This window comes from Aquarana catesbeiana, linkage group LG11 (assembly GCF_042186555.1).
Source record: "Aquarana catesbeiana isolate 2022-GZ linkage group LG11, ASM4218655v1, whole genome shotgun sequence".
Taxonomy (NCBI): domain Eukaryota; kingdom Metazoa; phylum Chordata; class Amphibia; order Anura; family Ranidae; genus Aquarana; species Aquarana catesbeiana.
In genome coordinates, this window is record NC_133334.1 from 193,512,938 (window position 1) to 193,537,155 (window position 24,218).

Sequence of the window (24,218 nt, forward strand, 5' to 3'; positions counted from 1 at the left end):
CTTGGACGTTACATCTCTATACACTTCCATCCCCCACGCAGTAGGCCTCAGAGCAGTAGAATATTTTCTCTCTGAGGACCCCCTCATCTATCCCAGACAGGCACAGTACATCCTGGAGGCTACACAATTCTGTTTAGAACACAACTACTTTGAGTTTGACCACACCTTCTATCTACAAACTCAAGGCACTGCCATGGGTGCCAATTTTGCCCCAAGCTACGCCAACCTGACTATGGGCTACTGGGAACTACAATACGTCTCACATAACAACCCTTTTGCCGCCCATATCATATATTATGGGCGCTACATCAATGATATCATTCTGATCTGGGAGGGCACATCAGAGAGTATAGAGTCCTTTGTCAAGCATTGCAACTGCAACTCCCTAGGGCTATCCTTCACCCATGTCATAGACCCTGAAAAACTAATCTTCTTGGACTTAGAACTTTTTCATAGTGAATCTGAAATACATGCTACAAACTTTGTCAAACCCACCGCTGGAAATTCCTGTATTCACTACCAGAGCTGTCACCATCCAACATGGATCAACAACATACCGAAGAGCCAATTCCATAGAATTCGGCGGAATTGCACCAAGGACGAAGATTACCACATACAGGGTAAACTCCTTTCCAATAAATTTCAAGACAAAGGATACCCACCACATCTGGTACAAAAGGCCTTCCTCCAACAGGCAAAGAAACCTCCACCCAAACTCAAAACTTCAGATAATCCACAACCAACACGTTTCACTACCCAGTTTCATGATTGTCACAAGAAGATGGAGAACATCTGAAATACATGTTCCATCTCTGAAATAAACAGTTCCATCTCTGTATTTGCAGACGATACTAAGCTAAGCAGGGCAATAACTTCTCCGCAGGATGTGGAAATCTTGCAAAAAGACCTGAACAAATTAATGGGGTGGGCGACTACATGGCAAATGAGGTTCAATGTAGAAAAATGTAAAATAATGCATTTGGGTGGCAAAAATATGAATGCAATCTATACACTGGGGGGAGAACCTCTGGGGGAATCTAGGATGGAAAAGGACTTGGGGGTCCTAGTGGATGATAGGCTCAGCAATGGCATGCAATGCCAAGCTGCTGCTAATAAAGCAAACAGAATATTGGCATGCATTAAAAGGGGGATCAACTGCAGAGATAAAACGATAATTCTCCCGCTCTACAAGACTCTGGTCCGGCCGCACCTGGAGTATGCTGTCCAGTTCTGGGCACCAGTCCTCAGGAGGGACGTACTGGAAATGGAGCGAGTACAAAGAAGGGCAACAAAGCTAATAAAGGGTCTGGAGGATCTTAGTTATGAGGAAAGGTTGCGAGCACTGAACTTATTCTCTCTGGAGAAGAGACGCTTGAGAGGGGATATGATTTCAATTTACAAATACTGTACTGGTGACCCCACAATAGGGATAAAACTTTTTCGCAGAAGAGAGTTTAATAAGACTCGTGGCCACTCATTACAATTAGAAGAAAAGAGGTTTAACCTTAAACTACGTAGAGGGTTCTTTACTGTAAGAGCAGCAAGGATGTGGAATTCCCTTCCACAGGCGGTGGTCTCAGCGGGGAGCATTGATAGCTTCAAGAAACTATTAGATAATCACCTGAATGACCGCAATATACAGGGATATGTAATGTAATACTGACACATAATCACACACATAGGTTGGACTTGATGGACTTGTGTCTTTTTTCAACCTCACCTACTATGTAACTATGTAACTATGTAACATCTTAGCCAAACATTGGTGCATCTTGCTTGGAGACCCCTTTCTAGGTTCTTCCCTCACCCAACTACCCAAGGATTCATATCGTAGAGCAAAAAATATTAAAAGTAGGATAGTACCCAGTAAAATCCGTAAAGTCCCACTCACTCCAGCCTCACACATCCCCCTAATTCCATTAGTGGGAATGTACCAATGCCGGAAAAAATTATGCCTAACGTGCAAATTTGTTGACCATGGACAAAAAAACTTCACCGTTAAAGACAAAACATACACCATAAAAGACTTTTATAATTGCTCCAGTGAATACGTGGTGTACTGCCTGACCTGCCCATGTGGTCTCTTTTATGTGGGCAGGACCATACCTTCTCCCTCTCTCTGGTGTCGTCTCCGCGCTCTCTGGTTCTTCCCCGGTGCCTTCTTCCTTCTGCTGGGCTCCTCCGCTATCTTCTGCTCTTTTGCCACTCTTTTGCTAGCGGAGGCGTCTTCTTCCCTCTTCTCTTCCTGAGATGTTGAGACAACGCTCCCTCTCGCCGTGTTGCCGTGAGCGAGGTCCGCAATGAATTATATAGGCATGGGGTGTGGCACTGGGAGATGTCACCCGGTGACCCCACCCTTATGTCATCACAGTCCCATCATGTCCCGGGACTGACATCATAAGGGGGGGGCGATGTCACCCAGTGACCCCGCCCCTTATGTTGTCACAGTCCCATCATGCCTCAGGACTGATGACATAAGGGGCGGGGTTACCGGGTGAATCTCCCGGTGGCCACGCCCCATGCCTATATAATTAGTTTCGGACCTCACTTACGGCATTACAGCGAGAGGGAGCATCATGTCAACATCTCAGGAAATTTGGCATGGAGTTTCCCTCAAGATTCATGCCAAACAGTGCCTGGCATTGGCACGGATCCAAGTCGGATCCCCGTTCAATACGAGTCGGTACCCTGTTCAGTTGCTATGGAAATGGCAAGCCACAGCTAAACGCAACCACAGCTAATCACACTGTACAAATGCAGCTGATCGCAGTGCCTGGAGTCTTGAATTTCACAGAAAAAAAAACATGCTTTTAACTGCGGCAGAATAGCCGTCCGTGTGAAAGGCGCCTAACTTTACATTGAAATCTGCAGCGGTTCACAGATGTCAGTGTGAACCACCTGCGATTCAGGTGCAATGCGGGAACCCACACAGGAATCAGTGTTTCCCGCATCCCACCAGTGTGAACCCAACCTAAGGCGTTATGTGTTAAAGCAGTTGTAGTGCTCGCTTGGTGATTTTTCCCTACAGGTAAGCCTATAATAAGGCTTACCTGTAGGTAAAAAGAATATCCTTGCAGGTTTAGGAGATATTGACCCCGCATGCAGCAGTGGTGAATGCACTCTGCAGGTCGCCGGAATGAAGTGTCACCATCGTGGCTCTTGCCACTGACAGCGCCGGAGCCAGTGATCCCCTTAGAAATGCGGAGGGAACATGTCAGCTCCCTCAGCGGAGACCGGGCGCCGCTGCAGGGCTTTGTTCTAAGGTAAGTATTTCATGATGCGCTAGTATGCCATGCATACTAGCACATTATGCTATTGTCTTGCAGGATTTTTTTTTTTTCAGCAGTTTACTGCCGCTTTAAGTGTCTCCAGTGTGTGCCTCCTAGGTGTGAATTCCCATTGTTGATTGAGTCACCTATTGTTTGTCTGCTTATCTTGGAGATGTGATTAATATTGTGACCATGTTACCTTGTTATTGTGGGATGTTATGTGTTAATGCTTAAAGTATAATAATGTGTAATGTACTTTGTATCCAGGGTTGTCGGTTGAGTGCCAGACGGTCTGGTCACCTAGGCTGGTTTAAGTGGCTAGTTGTTAATTTGTTCACGTTATTTCGATCACTGATCACTTAGTTGCTAGAGGTGGATTAGCATACTGTTTATGTTGGCTGTTCCTTAGCTATGTTAATTAGATTCCTGTATACAGTTTCCTTTGCATACAATAATGTGATTAGGCTCACTTGTTCTGGTGTGCTATCTATTCTGTGTAATTTTACAATAAAGTTTGTTCCAGTTGCAGAGCACCTAAGCTAGTGTTGCCTAGATTCTTAGGTGCAATATTCAGCTATAATACTGATTCAGGGGTCCATACTGAAGGAAGCTATATCTTGACGGAAGCACCCAAGCTGGGTGCTAGACAGTTCCGTCACAATAACAGTAATTGTTTGAATCAGTCCTTTACACAGAATCCTGTACACATAAGCCAGTAATACACCTTCTTCTGAGCCCATATATTTAAAGTGCTTGTACTGTAAACAAGTGTGTGCTGAGTCCAATCCTCAACATGATATAAGGTGCTTATCCAATAATTTAGTTGTGCTCCACTTCCACCACTGCATTTCCCTTCTGAATGTCACTCACTGAATTTAAGTAACCCCTTATGCTAAATAGCAGGTCAGCAATGCTTAGTGTATACTTTATCTTTTCCCATTGTGGCTGTGTGGCATCTCCTCTACTCCTGCTCCACCTTCAAAACTGCTCAGATCAAACATCCATGTCACATGTACTGTATAACATGGCAATGCCTGAAATTATTCTTTAAGTAAAGTGGATTCAGAACAGTTGGATCTGGCATTTCACTCTCAACATTATTTTAGACTATGTCCCTGTTTTAATCTGATCAGCAGTCTCCTGCTGGTCCTGACAAGTGGAATGGGTAAAATTGGCAAAACATTCTTTGTTACTTAATAATATTTCTGCTGAACAAAGCAGTAAGAAAGCAATACCACCTAATAAATTAGGATTTTATTTGCTAACATTTATACTAATAAAAACTGTGGTGTAAAACCTACTCCAAGGTAGGATAAAGGAGAGCTTTCAAAAGCTGTTTTAAAAGCAATCCCTTACTAATTCCATTAATCTGTAAGTGATCCTTATCTAATAAACAAAAAGCTAAGACAAAGTAGAGGGAGACTGTGGAAGGGTATTTAATACTATGAAGTCCACTGGGAATCTTATTTGTTAAGGATGGAGAGAGACGGGGTGAAAATTCTCACTGCAACAGTTGCACCTGTATCTCCTTCTCACACACTGAATGATACAGATGATCAAGGTGAGCGATAGCACAGTTTGAGATAAATGTGGCAATATGTATGATTGTTCACTATAATAAGTGAAAAATGTAATCTCAAAATATTCTTTGAGTTTATTTATGGTTAATTTGTGTTTACTATTCCTTTTTTTTTATCATGTTTTAAAGGGGTTGTAAACCCTCATGTTTTTTCACCTTAATGCATTCTATGCAATAAGGTGTAAAACTTTCTGTAGTGCTGCAGCCCCCCAGCCCCCCATTTTACTTACCTGAATGCTGTCATCCTCCGGCCGGGAACAAGCACACCAGCTCTAGCTGGTGTCTCGTGTCCTCATTGGATAGATTGATAGCAGCGCAGCTATCGGCTCCCACTGCTGTCAATCAAATCCAATAACACGGCGCTGAGGGGCAGGGCCGAGTCCTGCATTCTGTGTGAATGGACACAGATGCAGGACTCAGGAGTGCGCCGCACGGGTGTCCACCTTAGGGAAACCTTCTCCAACGTGGACACTCGATGCGGGGAGGTGCCACCAGCGCCGCTGAGGGACCCCAGAAGAGGAGGACTGGGGGGCCACTCTGTACAAAACGAACTGCACAGTGGAGGTAAATATGACATGTTTGTTATTTAAAAAAAAAAGAGGGTTTACAACCCCTTTTAACATCAGATTCCCCAGCTACTACTAAAATGAGAATATAAATAATACTAATAGCTGATGGTAGAGATTCCTTATTGCTACATTTTCTGATTGTTCTATTTCTGTTAAAAAATGTAGGCAAGTAATTAAAATACATTTATTAACTGTCCATTTACGGCACGTACCCAGAGGTCCTCAGGGCAGTGCTCTCTCTGGATTTGCAGAAGAAACACAAACAAAGATTGTCGCAAATGAGGGGGGCCAATGGGGAGGCTATGGTTCACAACAGACAAAATATCCTTAAGCAAAAATAGTCCATGTATGATGAAACTCACTTTCGTGGCAGCTCGGTCTAGAAGCAACTCTATATAGGATAGAGGGAGACCCAAGTGCCTACTAAGTCTAGCAAGAAAGTGACTTTAATAAAGATAAAATAATGTTACTCACAAATGGAATATAAAATCAAACATGTAGCACTATAACAACGGGTCCTTGTCAGCACAAGTTCTGGTCTAAGTCTGGGTACATTGGAAGGGCTTGAGTCACAATTAACAGACCAGGAAGCACTGAGAGCCTCCGGTGCCCTTGTTAGTCGGGACCCAAGCCCTTCCAATACACCCGGATGTAGACCGGAACTTGTGCTGACGAGGACCTGTTGCTACAGTGTTACATGTTTGATTTTATACTCCATTTGTGAGTAACATTCTTTAATCTTATAGTTACTTTATTGCTACGCCTAGTAGGCGCTTGTGTCTCCTTCTCTGGATTTGAAGTACTTCTTATGGTTGCTCTCCAAAATATGCCATGCTGGTGAGATCTACTTTAATCCTTTTTATGACACAGTTAATGGTTGAATGTTGTGCACGTGTAGTGACAATTTATAAAAGGGCAATCAACATTATCTAAGACAGGATTTTGAAAAACTTTGCAAATGTGTGTATTAGTTATGAGTGCTTTCTAAGTTTCACTGTGCTTCATCTCATTTTCAGAGGAATCCCTGCACAGTTTAATCCCGGCCAATCGATTCTCCAATCATTTTCACTGCTTGCAATAAGTACAGTTATTGTAATTGTAAAATATTTTGGCTATTATTTGTGGGGAAATATAATGTTCTATTGGATTCTATTGGAAAACATGTTGGGGGACCATAGGTATGTTTAAAGCGTTTGTAAAAGTTCAGATTTTAATTTTTTAATAAGAAACATGTTTTACTTACCTCCTCTTTACAATGGTAACTTCCTCTGTGCAAAGAACAGCCCTAATCCTCTTCTTTTCGACTCCCATGCTGGCACTCCTGGCTGCTTGCTATAGAGGCACTCCTGCGTGCTTGCTCCTGAGTCGCCTCTGTGTGTCTATGAGACACACAGAGCGCAGCTCGGCCCGTTCCCTTCTCACTGGCTGTGACTGATAGCAGCGGGAGCCAATGGCTCCCACTGCTGTGTCTCAGGCAATGAGGAGGAAGAGACCCAGAAGAGCTTCTGCTCCCATGCACATCACTGGTTTGTGATCGGGCTCAGGTGAGTGTAAGGGGGGCTGAAGGGGGAGCTGCACACTGGAGTTTTTTTTACCTTCAAGCATAGAATGCATGAATGCATGAAGGTAAAACTACTTTTAAAAACATGAAAGCTGATCTGATCTTCTGGGGTATAAAAATATAGTAGTCATATAATAGTGAAAAAGGTAAAGTAGAATAAAAGACAGTTGAGTTTAAAATGCCTCTAGTGATTAGGTCACATACTGTAAGCAAATATATGTTCTGTGCTTTTTAAATCAAAGAAGCATGAGATGTACATGAGATATACCATCATCCTTGTCAGTGGAGGCCGCTGAGAGGAGATGAGGTATAGCAGGGACAGACTGAGGTGAGTAAGGAGGGACAGATTTGAATCTCTTTTGTGTGGCTTTTAGGTGCTCTTGCCAACAGGCTGAGTGGTGGAAGGTTAAATGCCTTGTCAAGCATGTGGTACCCAAATGCAAATCAAATTGGAAAAATTCTGTGAGCCACAATGATCTTATGCCTTGCTTGTGCTATCTCCAGCTGCATGCGCTAATCACGCTTCATATAACGTGCATAGGATAAATTTACAAGTTATGCGCTGCGCTTGGGTGACCCCAAAAACAAAATTAATAATAACCAACTCTGTGCTTACTAGTGCGATAATATTAAATACAAATAATATGAATGTTGAATAAATAAACAAGGTGTGAAAAAACAAGTGCTTGTTACACCATAAATTAGTGCTTATTTGTGCTTTTTACACCATACATAGTGTCTTAATCAACATAAAAAGTGTGCTTAGTGCTCAATACACAGTAACCTGCTTTTCTTAAATGGGGGGGGGAGTTCTCTTTGGCACTCTCAATAGTGTGTGCAAATAATGTCCAGCAGTGATAATAAAACAATGCGTGAAGGTGGTGTTCAGCTGTGACAACAATCCAACATCATGCCGAAGATATCCTGAGTGCTGCAAAACATGCTCCTGTGCTCCTTCGTGACCCCCTTAAGCTAATGTGCTCACCTCAGAGCGTGTGACTCAGCTTCTACCCTGAGTCCAAAATTGCTTTGGAGCCACCCCTGGGCTCAGTCTCAGTGTCTGCTCCACTCCTCCAGCTGGAAACAATGTGGCTCCATACATAGAATGAAAAGGAAACTATATAGTGTAATATAGTCAAAATACTTTTATTAAAAGAAAACGCTCCCCACACCGGGGTACTCACATGGCACTAGTGCACCATACTATAACGGCTTTCTATGCAAAATCAGTGGAAGTTTGGCGCGGTATGCTGTGCTGAGACAGCACTGGTGTAAAGTCTGTGTCAGTCTCTCCGTCCTGGCCCCTCCCCTACGCGTCTTCCACACAGGGATCACGTGTCATCATCAGGTGTGTGTGTGTGTATATATATATATATATATATATATATATATATATATATATATATATATATATATACTGCTGGACATTATTTGCACACACTATTGAGAGTGCCAAAGAGAACTTTTTTTTTTTTTTTTTTCCATTTAAGAAAAGCAGGTTACTGTGTATTGAGCACTAAGCACACTTTTTTATGTTGATTAAGACACTATGTATGGTGTAAAAAGCACAAATAAGCACTAATTTATGGTGTAACAAGCACTTGTTTTTTCACACCTTGTTTATTCAACATTCATATTATTTGTATTTAATATTATCGCACTAGTAAGCACAGAGTTGGTTATTAATTTTGTTTTTGGGGTCACCCAAGCGCAGCGCATAACTTGTAAATTTATGTGGTACCCAAATGGTTGGTGTTTTTGACATGCTTGATGTGCTTGAGACAAAGTTTGCAAATAGCGACAGTGCAATCAGCTGCAGGTGTACTAAAAAAGGCCCAGACAGCTGAGCTGTGGGAAGTGGGCAGGGAGATAATAGCTCCACAATGTGATGGAATAGGGTGGCTTCTCTCGACTCTTCCATGATGGCTGCCTCATTGGGGTTGTGCCTCACCCTCACTTTCCTCCTCTGCTCCATCCAGCACCCAAGTCGAGTGACATTATCATCATCATCATCTCCTCTATCCTCGTTACCACTTGAGACAACTTGGCAATACGCTGCGGCTGGGGGAACATGAATGCCATTTTGTGTACCAGTTTTCTCCCCTCTCTGTAGGCTCATGTTGCTCACCAACATCTGTATCTAGTAATGGGTGGGCATCGTCAAGGAGCAAGTGGCCAACGCTGTGTTCAAATAACTCCTCTGACTCTGCCTAATGCTGGGGCTCTGGCAAAAATAGCTGTGCACAAGGAGGCATGATGGAGGATGAGGACAGTTTAGTAAGCCAGTCCACCACTTCCTCTGCATGCTGTGGCTGGATAGCATGGGCAACATCACTAAACAGAGGAAATTATGCCCTGCCTGAGGACTGACCATGTCCACCTTTGCCTGTGGACACATATGCTGCTTGCCCCCTTACAGTGCCATGGGAACGTCTGCCTCTCCATGCTGTCCTCCCAGACATGATGGGGGAGTAAGGGATGCTTATTAACAAAATGTAATACAGATGTGTAAATGTGTATGTGAATGCACTTTAATCAATGGAAAGTTGTGTTTGGTGCACTTTAATTTGAGTATTTACTACACAAACACACTCCGCAGATACAGTATAATATACTGCAATATACTGCGTCAAACGTGCAGTAAAGCACAGAACTATATGGTGTTAAACTTGCAGTAAGGCAATGAACTATATAGCGTTAAACCTGCAGTAACGCACAGAATTATATGGCATTAAACTTGCAGTAACACAGAACTATATGGCGTTAAACTTGCAGTAACGCAATGAACCATATGGCGTTAAACTTGCAGTAACGCTCAACCATATGGTGTTAAACTTGCAGTAACGCACAGAAATATATGGCATTGCGCCCAGCCGGCCTCTGCACAGAAGGCTCGGAGGGGGTGATTAAACAGCTCAAGTACCCCAAAGACTGGACTGGAGACCCCCCCAAAGACATGCGCTACTATGCGCTGAAAATGACTGAAAAATCTGACCGGGCGAGCCTGCCTGACCAGGACGCTGATGCAGGGCACAGTAATGAGGGCATGGAGGACAGAGAGATGGAGCAGGGAGTCGGCGGCCATATTGGCTCAGACAGCTACACTACTGAGCTGGAAGAGTCAGAGGAGCCCGGGGAGGAGGAGGGTGAACAGCCGACCCTAGCAGCTATAATGAGGGCTGTTAACAAATGCACAGCCTCAGTTAACAATCTGCAAGCCCGCTTTGGACTGTTTTTAAAAGAGGAGGTCAGCCTGATCAGACAGGACCTACAAAAAATAAGAGAAAACTTCCTAATATGCTCAGGGAATCCCAAGCCACTACCCGTCTAGCTAAAGCCACAGAAATGCGCGCCGAGGACTTTGAGAATTGTCTGAGGTGCAAAAATGTGCGCATAGTGGGGCTACCCAAGAAGGTGGAAGGCCGTGATCCCACAATTTGTGGAGGAGTGGCTAACAGATATCTTTGGCAAAGAGGCCTTTACACATCTGTACGTGGTGGAAAGGGCTCACAGAGTCCCCACTAGGCCATTACCACCGGGACATCCCCCGCGTCCACTGTTAGCAAGACTGCTGAATTAATGGGACAGAGAAAACATCCTGCGGCTGGCCAGAGAACGAAGAAACATTCAGTTTAATGGTACAAGAATTTCCTTCTACCCTGATTTCTCGGCCGAGGTACAGAGGAGCAGATCACGCTTTTCTGATGTTAAAAAATGCCTGAAGAAACTGCAGGCCTCATATGCAATGCTATACCCTGCAAAACTCAGAATCACCTCTAGGGGACAATTTCATTTCTTTGAGAAAGCTGCAGAGGGATCAGCGTGGCTAGATGCCAATGAGAACACTCTCAGACAAGCTCAGAGGCCAATGGCCAAGGAAGATTGAATACTTTGCTGTCAAAACCGGGAGCATACCACAAAAAAAAGTTGCCATCTTATTCTTGTTAAACCAAGTTAGGGAGTCTCCAAACAAGACATTCAGATGAGATAGTAGGAAATAAAGAAAATGGGTGGCCTCACAGAACAGTATTGAATACATAGAAATATATAAAACGTGCCATCATCCAAATTTACTTAGAATAAATGTTTGGGAGTCTGGACCCCACCCCAGACTATCTCGGTACAAGTGGAGTAAATATAGATCAGATGTACAAAAATAATATAAAAACATACAAAATTTATTAATACAGAGTATAAAGACAACAAAAAATGCTAAAAGAACACACAGATGACATGGTATTTCACCTAGTTTCACAGTTTTGCCGCTTCATCAGAAAATACATCTGCGGATAAAAAAAAATTACAAATACAATAATATATAGAAATTTCATGTAGGGGCTATTATAAACTCATACAATGGGGAAGGGATAAAGGAAGTTATGCCAAATAAATAGGGCTGCTTAACCATGCTTCAATGTATGCAAGGCATATGACACACCCGGCAAAGCCTCCTGTGGTGATTGGGAAGGATATATATAAAGTTACCAGGGAGCTAGCGTCTGGATAAAGTGGTATAAAATATATATTATCAGGCAAATGCCCAGTGTCATTGAAGAATGTACGAGTGCAAAGAGGGACAGAGATCACAGTGGAGAAATAAATAATAGACAGTGAGATGTGATAGGGAAAGGAAAAGAAAACGGGGGGGGAGGGGGAAGGAGGGGGAAAGAAAGGAGAAAAAGTAAGAAACCAAAAGTGGCAAAGCAGAAAGAGGAAAGGAAAGAGAGGGAGGAGGGGAAGTGGCCAGGGGAGGGAAAAAGAAGGGGGTGAGAATTATGTGGATCACAATAACAAGGAGAAAACCAAGTAAATACTGAGGTTGTGCATAAAAAAGCTGAATGTGTGAACCAAGGCACCGATAATGTGAAGGTGGGAAAGTGTGCATCCGATCAAAAAGGGAAAAAGTAAAGAGGAGTAAACCTAAAAGTGCAGCCCAACAAAGTACAGTAGTGAAAGGGGTTAATATTTACCTTGACAATGAGGGTCTTAATATGAGGGACCCGGAGGTCCCGCTAGGATCAACACGAATATGTGTGGATTAGAGAATGAAGTGGACGTGACACTAATGACACACAGCATATGCAGTGTAAAGTGTCATGGTATTTGGAGGTAAAGTCCAGTATCTATGAAAATGATAATAGGGTACATGAATTCAATATAATGTTAAAATCGTGCCTACCAGACTGCAGTCCTAATTTGGGGGGTGTGGTCAGGAAACAAGCGTTTAGTAAGTAATGTACAAGGACTTACTTATGATGACAATTGATTGGAAGCTTCTCCGGGTCCCACGCCAGCCTGTGTGATCAGCGGGACATGCCCGCTATATATATCCTTCAACCCTATGACGCAATGGCGGTGCCATGATTGGTGTCCAATAGCGCCACAGGGTCAAGGGTCCCGCAGTGCGCACGTGCAAGTAAATCGCACGCGCACCTGCGCACAAGATTCAAAGCCACTGGGCCGAGCATATCGTGCGCACACATGCGCAGTACCTCAAAACTACTGGGCAGAGCCCAGGCAGTGCGTGCATGCGAGTGAATCGCGCCCGCACATAGGCCCAAGGGCCCTTGGATGGGGCCCCGACTGAGGCGTGTACAAGCAGCCAGACGAACCGCCCCAGATGGGGAGAGGCTGTCTGGTCACCAGGGAACCTACCAATCGCCACATAGGGACAACACGCGGGAGGCCAATACCGATTGCAAGACATTGAAACAACAGGGGAAGGGGGCCCCATTACATTATGTAACAATTTTGATAATGCCAGTACAAATACAGTATGAATAACGTATGTGCATGTATAGAGCTATCCACTAGACATTTATACAGGCAATACATGGTGGTAATAAAAAAGTTATACAAACAAAGAGGATTGAATGTTCCTCAATATTGATGGCCCATAGATAAAGCAAACAAAGATGGATATAATGCATGGCTAGATTGTAATGAGCAAGACACTACAGATAAACAATCAAGTGAAGCATCCGACAACAGAAAGTCGGTCACCAGATATTTTAAAGAAAGGACTTAAAGGAATTGGCTTTGTTCAAGCCGGGTGGAGCAGTGGCATTGAGCCTTTCGATCCAGAGGGCTTCCCATTGTAATAGCGTTTTATCTCGACCTCCTACCCTGACATCAGGGGGTACCACTTCTAATGCCAGGAACCTGACAACTTTAGGGTCATATTTATGGTACAAGCCAATGTGGCGTCCAACAGTGGTAAGTTTACTGTTAGTTGAGTAACAACATGGTCACCAACTCTGTTTTAACTCCCTGATTGTCTTACCGACATAAAACGCTTTACAGGTACAAAGCATAAGATATATAATCCCAGTGGTGCCGCAGTGGGCAGACGTGTGAGGAGTAAAGATCTCTCCATTAGGAAGCTCAAAAGAAGTGTATGTGAGTATCCATGGGCAAAGAGCATTGGCCACATGGAAAGGTACCAGTGGGTTGACAGGGGCCACTAATATCAGGTTTATAGTGGCTGCTGGTTAAGTGGTTTCTAAGAGATTTTGCCCTATGAAAGACCAATTCAGGTGTGTTGCATACATGATGTTTAAGAATGTGATGGTCAGTGAGAAAATGCCAATGCTTTGAAACGATGTTCCTAAATTGCTCATGATGTGCTGAGTACTGGGTAATAATTTTTACGGTGTTGGTATTTGAATTACGTGGAGAGGGGTAGAGCAAAGAGGTTCTTGTACTGCTAGATGCCTTATTAAAGGCTCTTCTAAGGTTGGTCTTGGAGTAGCCCCTCAAAAGAAGTTGTTCACGTAAAGCAGCTGATTGTGTATAGAAATCCTCCTTGCGCGCACAGTTGCAACGCAGTCGCAAATACTGCACCTAAGGAATACTGTGCATGAGAGGCTTAGGGTGGGCACTTGTAGCATGAATTAAGGTTTTGCCAGCTGTGGGTTTGCGTTAAAGATTGGTCGATATGTCCCATCAGGATTCTTGACAATCAGCAGATCAAGGAATGGGATCTGTGTATTGTCAAATCACCGTGAAGCATAAATTCATGGTGTTTATATTGATGGCCTCAATGAATTGTCTTAATAGGGATGGTGAGCCAGTCCAGACCACGAACGAAATCGTCGATGAATCTGAACCAGCAGAGTACCGACTCTAGAAAAGGTGAAAACTGGTCGTCAGAAAAGATATATCTCTCCCAGGCTTCAAGGAACAAGTTTGCGTATGATGGAGCACATGATGTGCCCATTGCCACGCCTTGTGTTTGCAGATAATGTTGTTCCTCAAAAATGAAAAAATTACACGTGAGAATATAAAATGTAAAAGTTGTAAGATAAATTCATTTAGGGGCCAAGATGTATGTTCTTGTTGCATCAGGAATGATCTGGCCATCGCAACTCCCTTCTTGTGAGGGATGCTCGAGTACAGAGAGTCGACATTGATAGCCATTAGGAGGGAGTTGCGAGGTACCTGGATCCCCACAATATGTCTAAGGAGGTCAAATGTATCACGAATATATGATGGTAAACCCGATACATGGGGTAGTAGAAAAGCTATCTACAAATTTGCTAGCATTGTCGGTCAAAGACCCAATGCTGGAGACAATGGGTCTTCCCGGTGGCTGGGAGAGGTTCTTGTGTGTTTTGGGCAGTGTATAAAAGGTAGGGGTACATGGATGTTTCGGGACCAGGTAGTTGAGGGTGTCTTTATCGATCAAATCCTGCCAAAAGGCCCCCGTACACAACTCTCTAAATTAATTCACAAAACCCATGATACTGGTGAATAGAATAGGTTGATACCAAGTAGGGTTATCCAGTACCTCATGGCACATTGTCTGGTATTGGGTGTGTGACATTATCACTATATTGCCACCTTTGTTGGATGGCTTAATGACAATGTCACAGCGTTTTTGTAAACGTCGGAGGGCTCGCTGTTGGTTAGGGGTCAAATTTGATTGAAGTTCCTGCCAGTTCTTACTCTTCAGATCTTTGATTGAAGAAAGGCCCAGATTGCTGGGCACGTCATCACACTTGCACACTTTCCCACCTTCACATTATCGGTGCCTTGGTTCACACATTCAGCTTTTTTATGCACAACCTCGGTATTTACTTGGTTTTCTCCTTGTTATTGGGATTCACATAATTCTCACCCCTTCTCTTTTTCCCTCCCCTGGCCACTTCCCCTCCTCCCTCTCTTTCCTTTCCTCTTTCTGCTTTGCCACTTTTGGTTTTTTACTTTTTCTCCTTTCTTTCCCCCTCCTTCTTTTCTTTTACCCCCCCCTTTTTCCCCTCCCCACCTCTGTTTTCTATTACTTTCCACATCACATCTCACTGTCTATTATTTATTTCTCCGCTGTGATCTCTGTCCCTCTTTGCACTCATACATTCTTCAATGACACTGGGCATTTGCCCAATAATATATATTTTATACCACTTTATCCAGACGCTAGCTCCCTGGTGACTTTATATATATATATATCCTTCCCAATTACCGCTGGAGGCTTTGCCGGGTGTGTCATATGCCTTGCATACACTGAAGCATGGGTAAGCAGCCCTATTTATTTGGCATGACTTCCTTTATCCCTTCCCCATTGTATGACTGTAATATCCCCTACATGAAAATTTCTATATATTATTGTATTTGTAATTCTATTTATCCGCAGATGTATTTCCTGATGAAGCTGCAAACCCGCAAAACTAGTTGAAATACCATGTCATCTGTGTGTTCTTTTAGCATTTTTTGTTGTCTTTATACTCTGTATCAATAAATTTTGTATATTTTTATATTGTTTTTTAACATCTGATCTATATTTACTCCACTTGTACCGAGATAGTCTGCCTGCCTTTCTTTTCTTGGTGAGTCTGGGGTGGGGTCCAGACTCCCAAACATTTATTCCCAGATGAGATAGTAGATCCAGATCTTTGTAAAAGAATATAAATAGGTGCTTTATTTATACACTGCACTGGTGAGACACAACACACACCGATATTCAGCTCTACCAGGCTGAATGAAGAAGGAAGTGTCTTTGACTTAAAAACATCAAGTTTAACAATATATACTTTATGAATATGCATAAGCACTAGGCGTGTTATAGGTGTGATTGTATCATTTAGTCCAATCAGCATTCATATCTTAGTAGCAAGGGAACAGTTAAGTGGGTGTTTACATCATGCGACTGGGAAAAAATAGAATTCAGCAGTATCTGGTCAGTTCAGACTGGTTTGGGTACGAAAGCCTATTTTGAGCAGCTTTCTGGGTTCTTATCAGTAGTTTGTGCCGTCACATATCCAACAGTTTTGATTTCCCAGGAATTGAAACATGATATCTAAGAAGGAAAAAAAACAAATCAAGCATATGATAAATTCTTAAAGTGACAGTCTCTCTCTCTCTCTCTCTCTTTTTCTCTCTCTCTCTCTTTCTCTCTCTCTGTCTTTGTCTTTGTCTTTGTCTTTGTCTTTCTCTCTCTTTTTTCCAGAGTATTAGAATAGTCTTGCTATGACCCCACAAAAGGGACAATTGCAATTGGTGTGTGGTCCCGGTCGTTACTGGCACATATCTGTGGAACTGATAACCCTGCTGCCCAGGGTTCCAGGGGATCTATACTCTTCTCATTACCCTGCAATGTACAAGCGAGCTCCTTTAAGATGACGACAGTATCAGTACTTTGCTGGAATATTGGGGGACTAAATGACCCTCTAAAACGCACCATGGTGTCTTCTTTGCTAGATAAATACTTACCTGAAATTTGTGCCCTGCAGGAGACACGTCTTACTGCAGACTCTATTGCCTGTTTAAATTTGTGATGGGTGGGGGGGTGGGCTTACCACTCCACTCACACTTCATATTCTAGGGGTGTGAGTGTACTGGTGCACGGCTCTTTAGACTATGAGGAAATTATTTCTGTGATCGATGCTGAGGGGAGGTACATTTTCTTATTGTGTCGTTTATACTCTCTTAAACACAATCTTGCTTTTGTATACATACCACCTCCATACACTAATCAGACTCTTAGAGCTCTGCAGTAATTTCAGATGAATTACCCCGAGGTACCACTTTATGCCCTTGGTGATTTTAATTGTTACACAGACCCTGCTTTAGATAAACATCCCCCAGTCACAGCTAGACAGGGGACTAACCGTACTGCCCTGAAAAAATTTGTGGATGAGGTGGGGTGGAAGGATCCATGGCAGGCTAAACACCCAGGACTGAAGCAATTCTCCTGTTCCCCAATGGCACGTACACACGAGCGGACTTTTCGACCGGACTGGTCTAATAGACCAAGTCCGGTGGACAATTCGACCGCGTGTGGGCTTCATTGGACCTGCAGCGGACATTTTCGGTCGAAAAGCCAGCCACCTACTTGCGTCTCTTACCCACCACGAGCACTGGGAGAAGGACTCCCATACAACCCACCTGCAGACGGTGCTCGCCCCCCTGCTCCCAGGCAGCCCTTCCTCTCCAGCACTCAAATTCCACTCGCAAAATGCGAGCAGGCGAGTGCAATTTTTGAGGGCTGGTCTATCACATACAATCCCAATAAAATACATTTACATTTTTGGTTGTAACATGACAAAATGTGGAAAATTTTCAAGGGGTATGAATACTTTTTCAAGGCACTGTAGTGATTAAGGTGTGCCCAGGCACGCTCCCTGCGCACACCTATGGGCGACACCAAGGCCGAAGGGGAAGAAATTCTGGAACAGGCTCCTGCAGGTTGCCCGACTGGCTACCTGGCGACTGAGGACAAAATAGGTTCATTGGGAAACACAAGTGGCATGTTCCTTCCTGTCATTAATTCAGAAGGAGAATACTTTGTTGCTGAAGATGCTGTGCTTCTGACACTCATCAGAACAAATGGTACAGCATCAATCCACATATTTTCCTCTAACAACATTTTTGCAATTCTAGATTTGATAGTCCTATTCATTCTTTGCACAATACCTGCAGACTGTGGATGATATGGTACGTGAAATCTCTGTTCTATTCCCAAGATTTTACACATTGCCTGCATGATTTTACCTGTAAAGTGGGATCCTCTGTCACTACTGAGGTTTGTTGGTATACCCCAAACTACAAAAACATGATTAATTAGCATCCTAGCAGTTGTTAAAGCATCATCTTTGCAACTGGGAGGATCCTGATCCATGTTGAAAAAAATGTCAACCAAAACGAACGCAAATCTGAATCAATTTTTCCCTGATGGTAATGGTCCTATATAATTTATTTGTACAGTGGACCATGGTCCATCTACTGGAGGAATTCTTTGTAAAGGAGGTTTCTGACCCTTGGTCTAGGATTCACTTGTGCACAAATTAGACAAGATTTAATTACACTGTCTACAGTTTCTTCCATTTTTTTTTTCCCAATAAAAGTCCTCTTTAAGATTTTCAAGCAATTTTTGCTTACCAATGTGGCCTAAACTTTCATGATTGAATTTAGTGAATTCCACCTGTAGGTATTGTGGTATAACAGGACGCAGAAACCCATCTAAGTCATAACACAAGATCCCATTTTCACAAACAAAGGAAGATTTTGGGTCACCCAGAGAAGAAAAAAGAGATGCATCCCTTTTCTGTTCCTCTGCAAATGAGGGAATCTGTGTCTGTTATCTTCACAAGATTAACTGGGACCGAATCAGGTTGAATCACTAATTCTCCATGCAATGCTGCTTCCTTTGCTAATGCGTTTGCTGTTCGATTACCTACACTTAACTCACTATCTTTTTTATGTGATGGAATTTTTACAATAGCATATGCAAGAGGAATTTTCTCTGCAAGTTCAAAAACTGATTCAAATGTCTCTTTCTGCACAAGAGTCTTATTGGATGAATCTACAAAACCTCTGTTTCCAAATAGGTAGGTAATCAGTAAGAGAACGAACAACATATGAACTGTCACTATAAATCACTAATGGACTTCTATTCTCTTCATTGTCAATTGTCAGTACTGTTTTTACTGCTTCAAGTTCTGCTCATTGAGCTGAAAAATGTCCTGGTAACTTGTGTTGTATGGCAAGATTACACTCTGGATACCAAATTGAATACCCTCTGTGATAATTACCTGACATACAATATCTCGAACCATCAACAAATACAGGTTCATCAATTTTCTCTGCCTTGCTGTGGAAGAGAGGAGAGTGTCTCATGGACTTCACACAAACATTCATGTTCTAGCCCATTGTATTCTAACTGAGGAAGGATACACTTGGCATAGTGTTCAACCTGTATTTGTTTAGGTGACAGAGCCAACAACCATTGAGAAAATCTTTGATTGGAAACTCCAGGAACATTTTCTCAAAAAAGAACTTCAAGGAACTATGTGGGGTCTGTAAAATGATTTTGTTAAATCCTACAATATGCTCTGTTGCTTTTACCACATATTGTATACCCATTAATTGCCTTACACATTCATCAAAGCCCTTCTCCACAGGAGTAATCAAATGAGAAAAATACCCAAGAATTCTCCACTCTTCTTCCTGTTTCTGAAGCAAAACATCTGAGATGGCAATTTCTGAAGCATGCACTTTCAAAGCAAATGATGCTTGTTTATCCACAGTAGCTAGTGCAGGAGCTTACTACAAATCATTTTTCAACATTTCAAAAGCTTTTTGCTGGACTTCTGTCCAGGGACCAAATTCATTCTCCTCTTTATGTTTTAACAATGCATGCATGCAATGCCAAGCTGCTGCTAATAAAGCAAACAGAATATTGGCATGCATTAAAAGGGGGATCAACTGCAGAGATAAAACAATAATTCTCCCGCTCTACAAGACTCTGGTCCGGCCGCACCTGGAGTATGCTGTCCAGTTCTGGGCACCAGTCCTCAGGAGGGACGTACTGGAAATGGAGCGAGTACAAAGAAGGGCAACAAAGCTAATAAAGGGTCTGGAGGATCTTAGTTATGAGGAAAGGTTGCGAGCACTGAACTTATTCTCTCTGGAGAAGAGACGCTTGAGAGGGGATATGATTTCAATTTACAAATACTGTACTGGTGACCCCACAATAGGGATAAAACTTTTTCGCAGAAGAGAGTTTAATAAGACTCGTGGCCACTCATTACAATTAGAAGAAAAGAGGTTTAACCTTAAACTACGTAGAGGGTTCTTTACTGTAAGAGCGGCAAGGATGTGGAATTCCCTTCCACAGGCGGTGGTCTCAGCGGGGAGCATTGATAGCTTCAAGAAACTATTAGATAATCACCTGAATGACCGCAATATACAGGGATATGTAATGTAATACTGACACATAATCACACACATAGGTTGGACTTGATGGACTTGTGTCTTTTTTCAACCTCACCTACTATGTAACTATGTAACTATGTAACAAATCATAGAGCAGTTTCACCTTCTCTGCCATGACTTGATAAAATCTCTGGAGAAATTTACCAAAGCAAAAAAGTCTCAATGCTTTAAATGTTGTTGGTACAGGCAAAGATGCAATAGCCTCTATACGTTCCTGTAAAGGCTGCTTCTTCCCTGGACCAATCAAAATTCCTAGAAATTTTACTTCACTTTTCATGAGCTCAACTTGTGTGTATTCAGCTTGAGACCTTCTTCTTGCAGAAGTGTCAACAGTTCTAATTGAGGACATAGCCAATGACCCCCCTTTCAGGTGGACTAAACCTAACAACTTTTCCACCTGAACAAAACAAAAATAAAATAAACAAACAAAAAATAACAATCCAGAGGCTTATCCTTAAAAATACTAAAAATATACCAAGGTCCTCTATAATATTCCAAACATAAAGGCAAATCTCTGAAACTCACATCTAAACCTTATTCATAGCAAAGAAACATTAACCAGATAATTCTTTCCATCCATGCAGCTCACTAAGGGATGCTAACATTGTTTTCCCCAGTGCTATATTTGAATGAACCTGCGGCTACCTCCATTTTGAGTGTATGCAACTGTTCCACATAGTAATGCCTTTTCTGTCTTAATTGATTATTTTCCGTTTGTAGTCTCAGCCTTTGGGTCTTAAAAGGGAAACGGGTTTGACTACTATGGCCCCTATGTCTTGAATTGCTACACCATCTCACAGAATAAACTTCATAACGCCTTGGTGTAGTTTTTGGATAATACGACCTCTTTTGCATATCATTATTAGCCATCAAACAATACTTAGCTATGTGATGCCCCTTTTTAAAACACAGCATTTGAGAGCTGGTCTCCCTGCATAGGCCCTTCTCTGAGCATATGGCGATGGAGACTCACATTGCTGCATAAACTTACTATGATTGGAATCAGCAGACTTTACACTTTCATTGTCTGAGGAGACACTAGCAATGTACTCGTCAGAAGTCTCCACTGTTTCAACTCCTGAATCAATTTCAAGCGCAGTTACCCTATTTTATTTAAATATTCCTCATTCAGATCTCCAACATTGATTCCCACCATAGCAACATTGAAATTGCAGCAACACTAGCATCTGGCTTTTCTACATGTTGTTCCAGAGCCTCTATCTTTGCTAAGCACTAAGCATGTGCGGAGGATAACTGCATGGTAGACTGGACTTCATGTAATTCCTTCCTAAGCAATATTATAATACGCTCATTTTCAGCCTCTCTCTGATTCAAAGAGGCAATACAACTTTCTCTTTGTTTACACGTTTCCTCAAATTCATTAATTTTCTGTTCCAATACACATTTCTCAATCACTAATTGTTCAGTAGATAAATTCTCATGTGTTTGCGTAATTTCAGAAACATTGAACATTTTTTCACAACACAAATCATATATTTTTCTGGCACATCATAAACCATTGAATTAAAAACTGAAACCAACTTCATTACGTTTCGTAACTTATTCTTTGTTTTAGCTAATGAAAATCTAGCCTTTTCAATTTTAACATTCGCCTTTAAACATTGTTCACACATTGATTTCCACAAAATAATGTCTGACACGTGATTTGCTAAACCTTTAAATTCCAATTTGCTTTCATTGGCTAGACAAACAACACATTCCATGATTTCGACTCACCGAATATAGGACTTTTTCCCTTTATGCGCTGATCTCAAATAAGATTAAGATCTTATGCCCCCATTGGGTCTCCAGTGGCGAATCACACTGTTGCCTATCACTCTCCATTAATTCAGCTGTACCTGATGTACAATTAAGATGTTTAACTTGTTTACTTACTTTCTATGTAATTATGATATTGTATCTGTTCATTTTAGATGCTCATGGTAACACCTCCTGAAGAAGTGGCAATCGTTGCAAAACATGTTAAGGAACCATCTCTACCCGCATCATTCTGTTTTTACCCACTAGTTGGGTTTTAGAACATATATTTGTTATTTTGTTAATTTGTTATCTCATATAATAACCCAGATATATGTCCTGTTGTGACTATGAATTTTATCAATTTTTTCTAATAAATGTATATTTTAATATAACTCTACGTATGCCTAATCATTGGGTACCGAGATAGTCCTCCCATCACCTCTGGTGTTACCAGGCATTAATTTGTGGAGTAGCTCTAGTTAACCCACCCTTCTTCTAAAATTTTATTAGGGTGATGGTACCCACCCCTACCTTGTTATTTATATACCGAATGAGGCATTATTATATTTAAACAGTACTGTTTGTAGTAATCATAATACAGACATAAGAGTAACATTTGATAACAGGGCTGCAAATTAATATAACAAGTAATAAAGATTGATTGAGAATGATAAAAAAAATAATAATATTGAACTAAGACAATTAAAATTCATAATATAGTAAATAAAAATGGTGATGCTATCAATTAATCATTAATAATAATAATAATAATAATAATAATAATAATAATAATAATAATAAATAATATATAATAAAAAATTGCATATTGTACAATATACTATAATTGCTATTAAATCATCTATCTGGTATACTTACAAGCAGGCATTATGATAATCCTATGTGACCATAGAGGTCCTGTTAAAACCATTATTAAACATTTTATATGGAGGTATTGTTTAAGGTGTTAAAAATATATATATTCAAAAAGGGAATAAAATGATGTATATGTATGGTGGAAACCCAAGGAGCCCCCTTGAAAGTCACGTGTCCGGTGACGCAATGCATCAGGAGAAGGAGCCTGTGACGCTCTCAGCAGTGTGTACACTGGAGGTGAATGAAGAAGCAGCAGCACGGAGCTGAATGTAGCTGACCATTTATACTCATGCGATCTATTTAAATGGGGATATGTGAGTGAGATTACTGTGTATGTTTATTTATGCGCTTGAGTTTAATTCCTGCGCAATGGTTTCATTTCCCAATTTTGTTTTCTATACTGAGGATGGCCGTTGAGAGCTGAGAATTCCACTAGCCAGTACCGGTGTTCTGCCGAGAAAGTTCCGCTCGGCGGATTAGTTCCCCTCTCTACTGCGCATGCGCAGTAGAAGCCGGCGGAAATAGCCGAAGCGGAACAGCTGAAAATCAGCTGTACACGGCGCCTGTAAGAGGGCCCCTCGCGGGCTCGCTTCGCTCGCCACGCTTCGGGCACGGCCTCGCTGCGCTCGGCACTTTTAGATTCCCCCTCTAGGTCCACTTGGATAGTGGGGAAGGAACCTGGACCCAGAGCGCAGGCGCCGTGTACAGCTGATTGAAGCGTTTGAGCTTCGGCTATCTCCGGCGGCCGACAGTAGTACGTACTGCGCAGGCGCTGCGCCTGCGCAGTACAGGGGGGGAACCTATCCGCCGAAGGAACCTATTCGGCAAGACACCGGCAGGTGAACGGTATTATTTAACCCGCCATCAATTCATCCAAGCTTGCTTTACTAGGCTCTGGTTTTAACCACTTCAGCCCTGGAAGGATTTACCCCCTTCCTGACCAGAGCACTTTTTACAATTTGGCACTGCGTCGCTTTAACTGCTAATTGCACGGTCATGCAATGCTGTGCCCAAACGAAATTTGCGTCCTTTTCTTCCCACAAATAGAGCTTTCTTTTGATGGTATTTGATCACCTCTGCCATTTTTATTTTTTGCGCTATAAACGGAAAAAGACCGAAAATTTTGAAAAAAAATGATATTTTCTACTTTTTGTTATAAAAAAAATCCAATAAACTCAATTTTAGTCATACATTTAGGCCAAAATGTATTCGGCCACATGTCTTTGGTAAAAAAATGTCAATAAGCATATATTTATTGGTTTGCGCAAAAGTTATAGCGTCTATAAACTAGGGTACATTTTCTGCAATTTACACAGCTTTTAGTTTATGACTGCCTATGTCATTTCTTGAGGTGCTAAAATGGCAGGGCAGTACAAAACCCCCCCAAATAACCC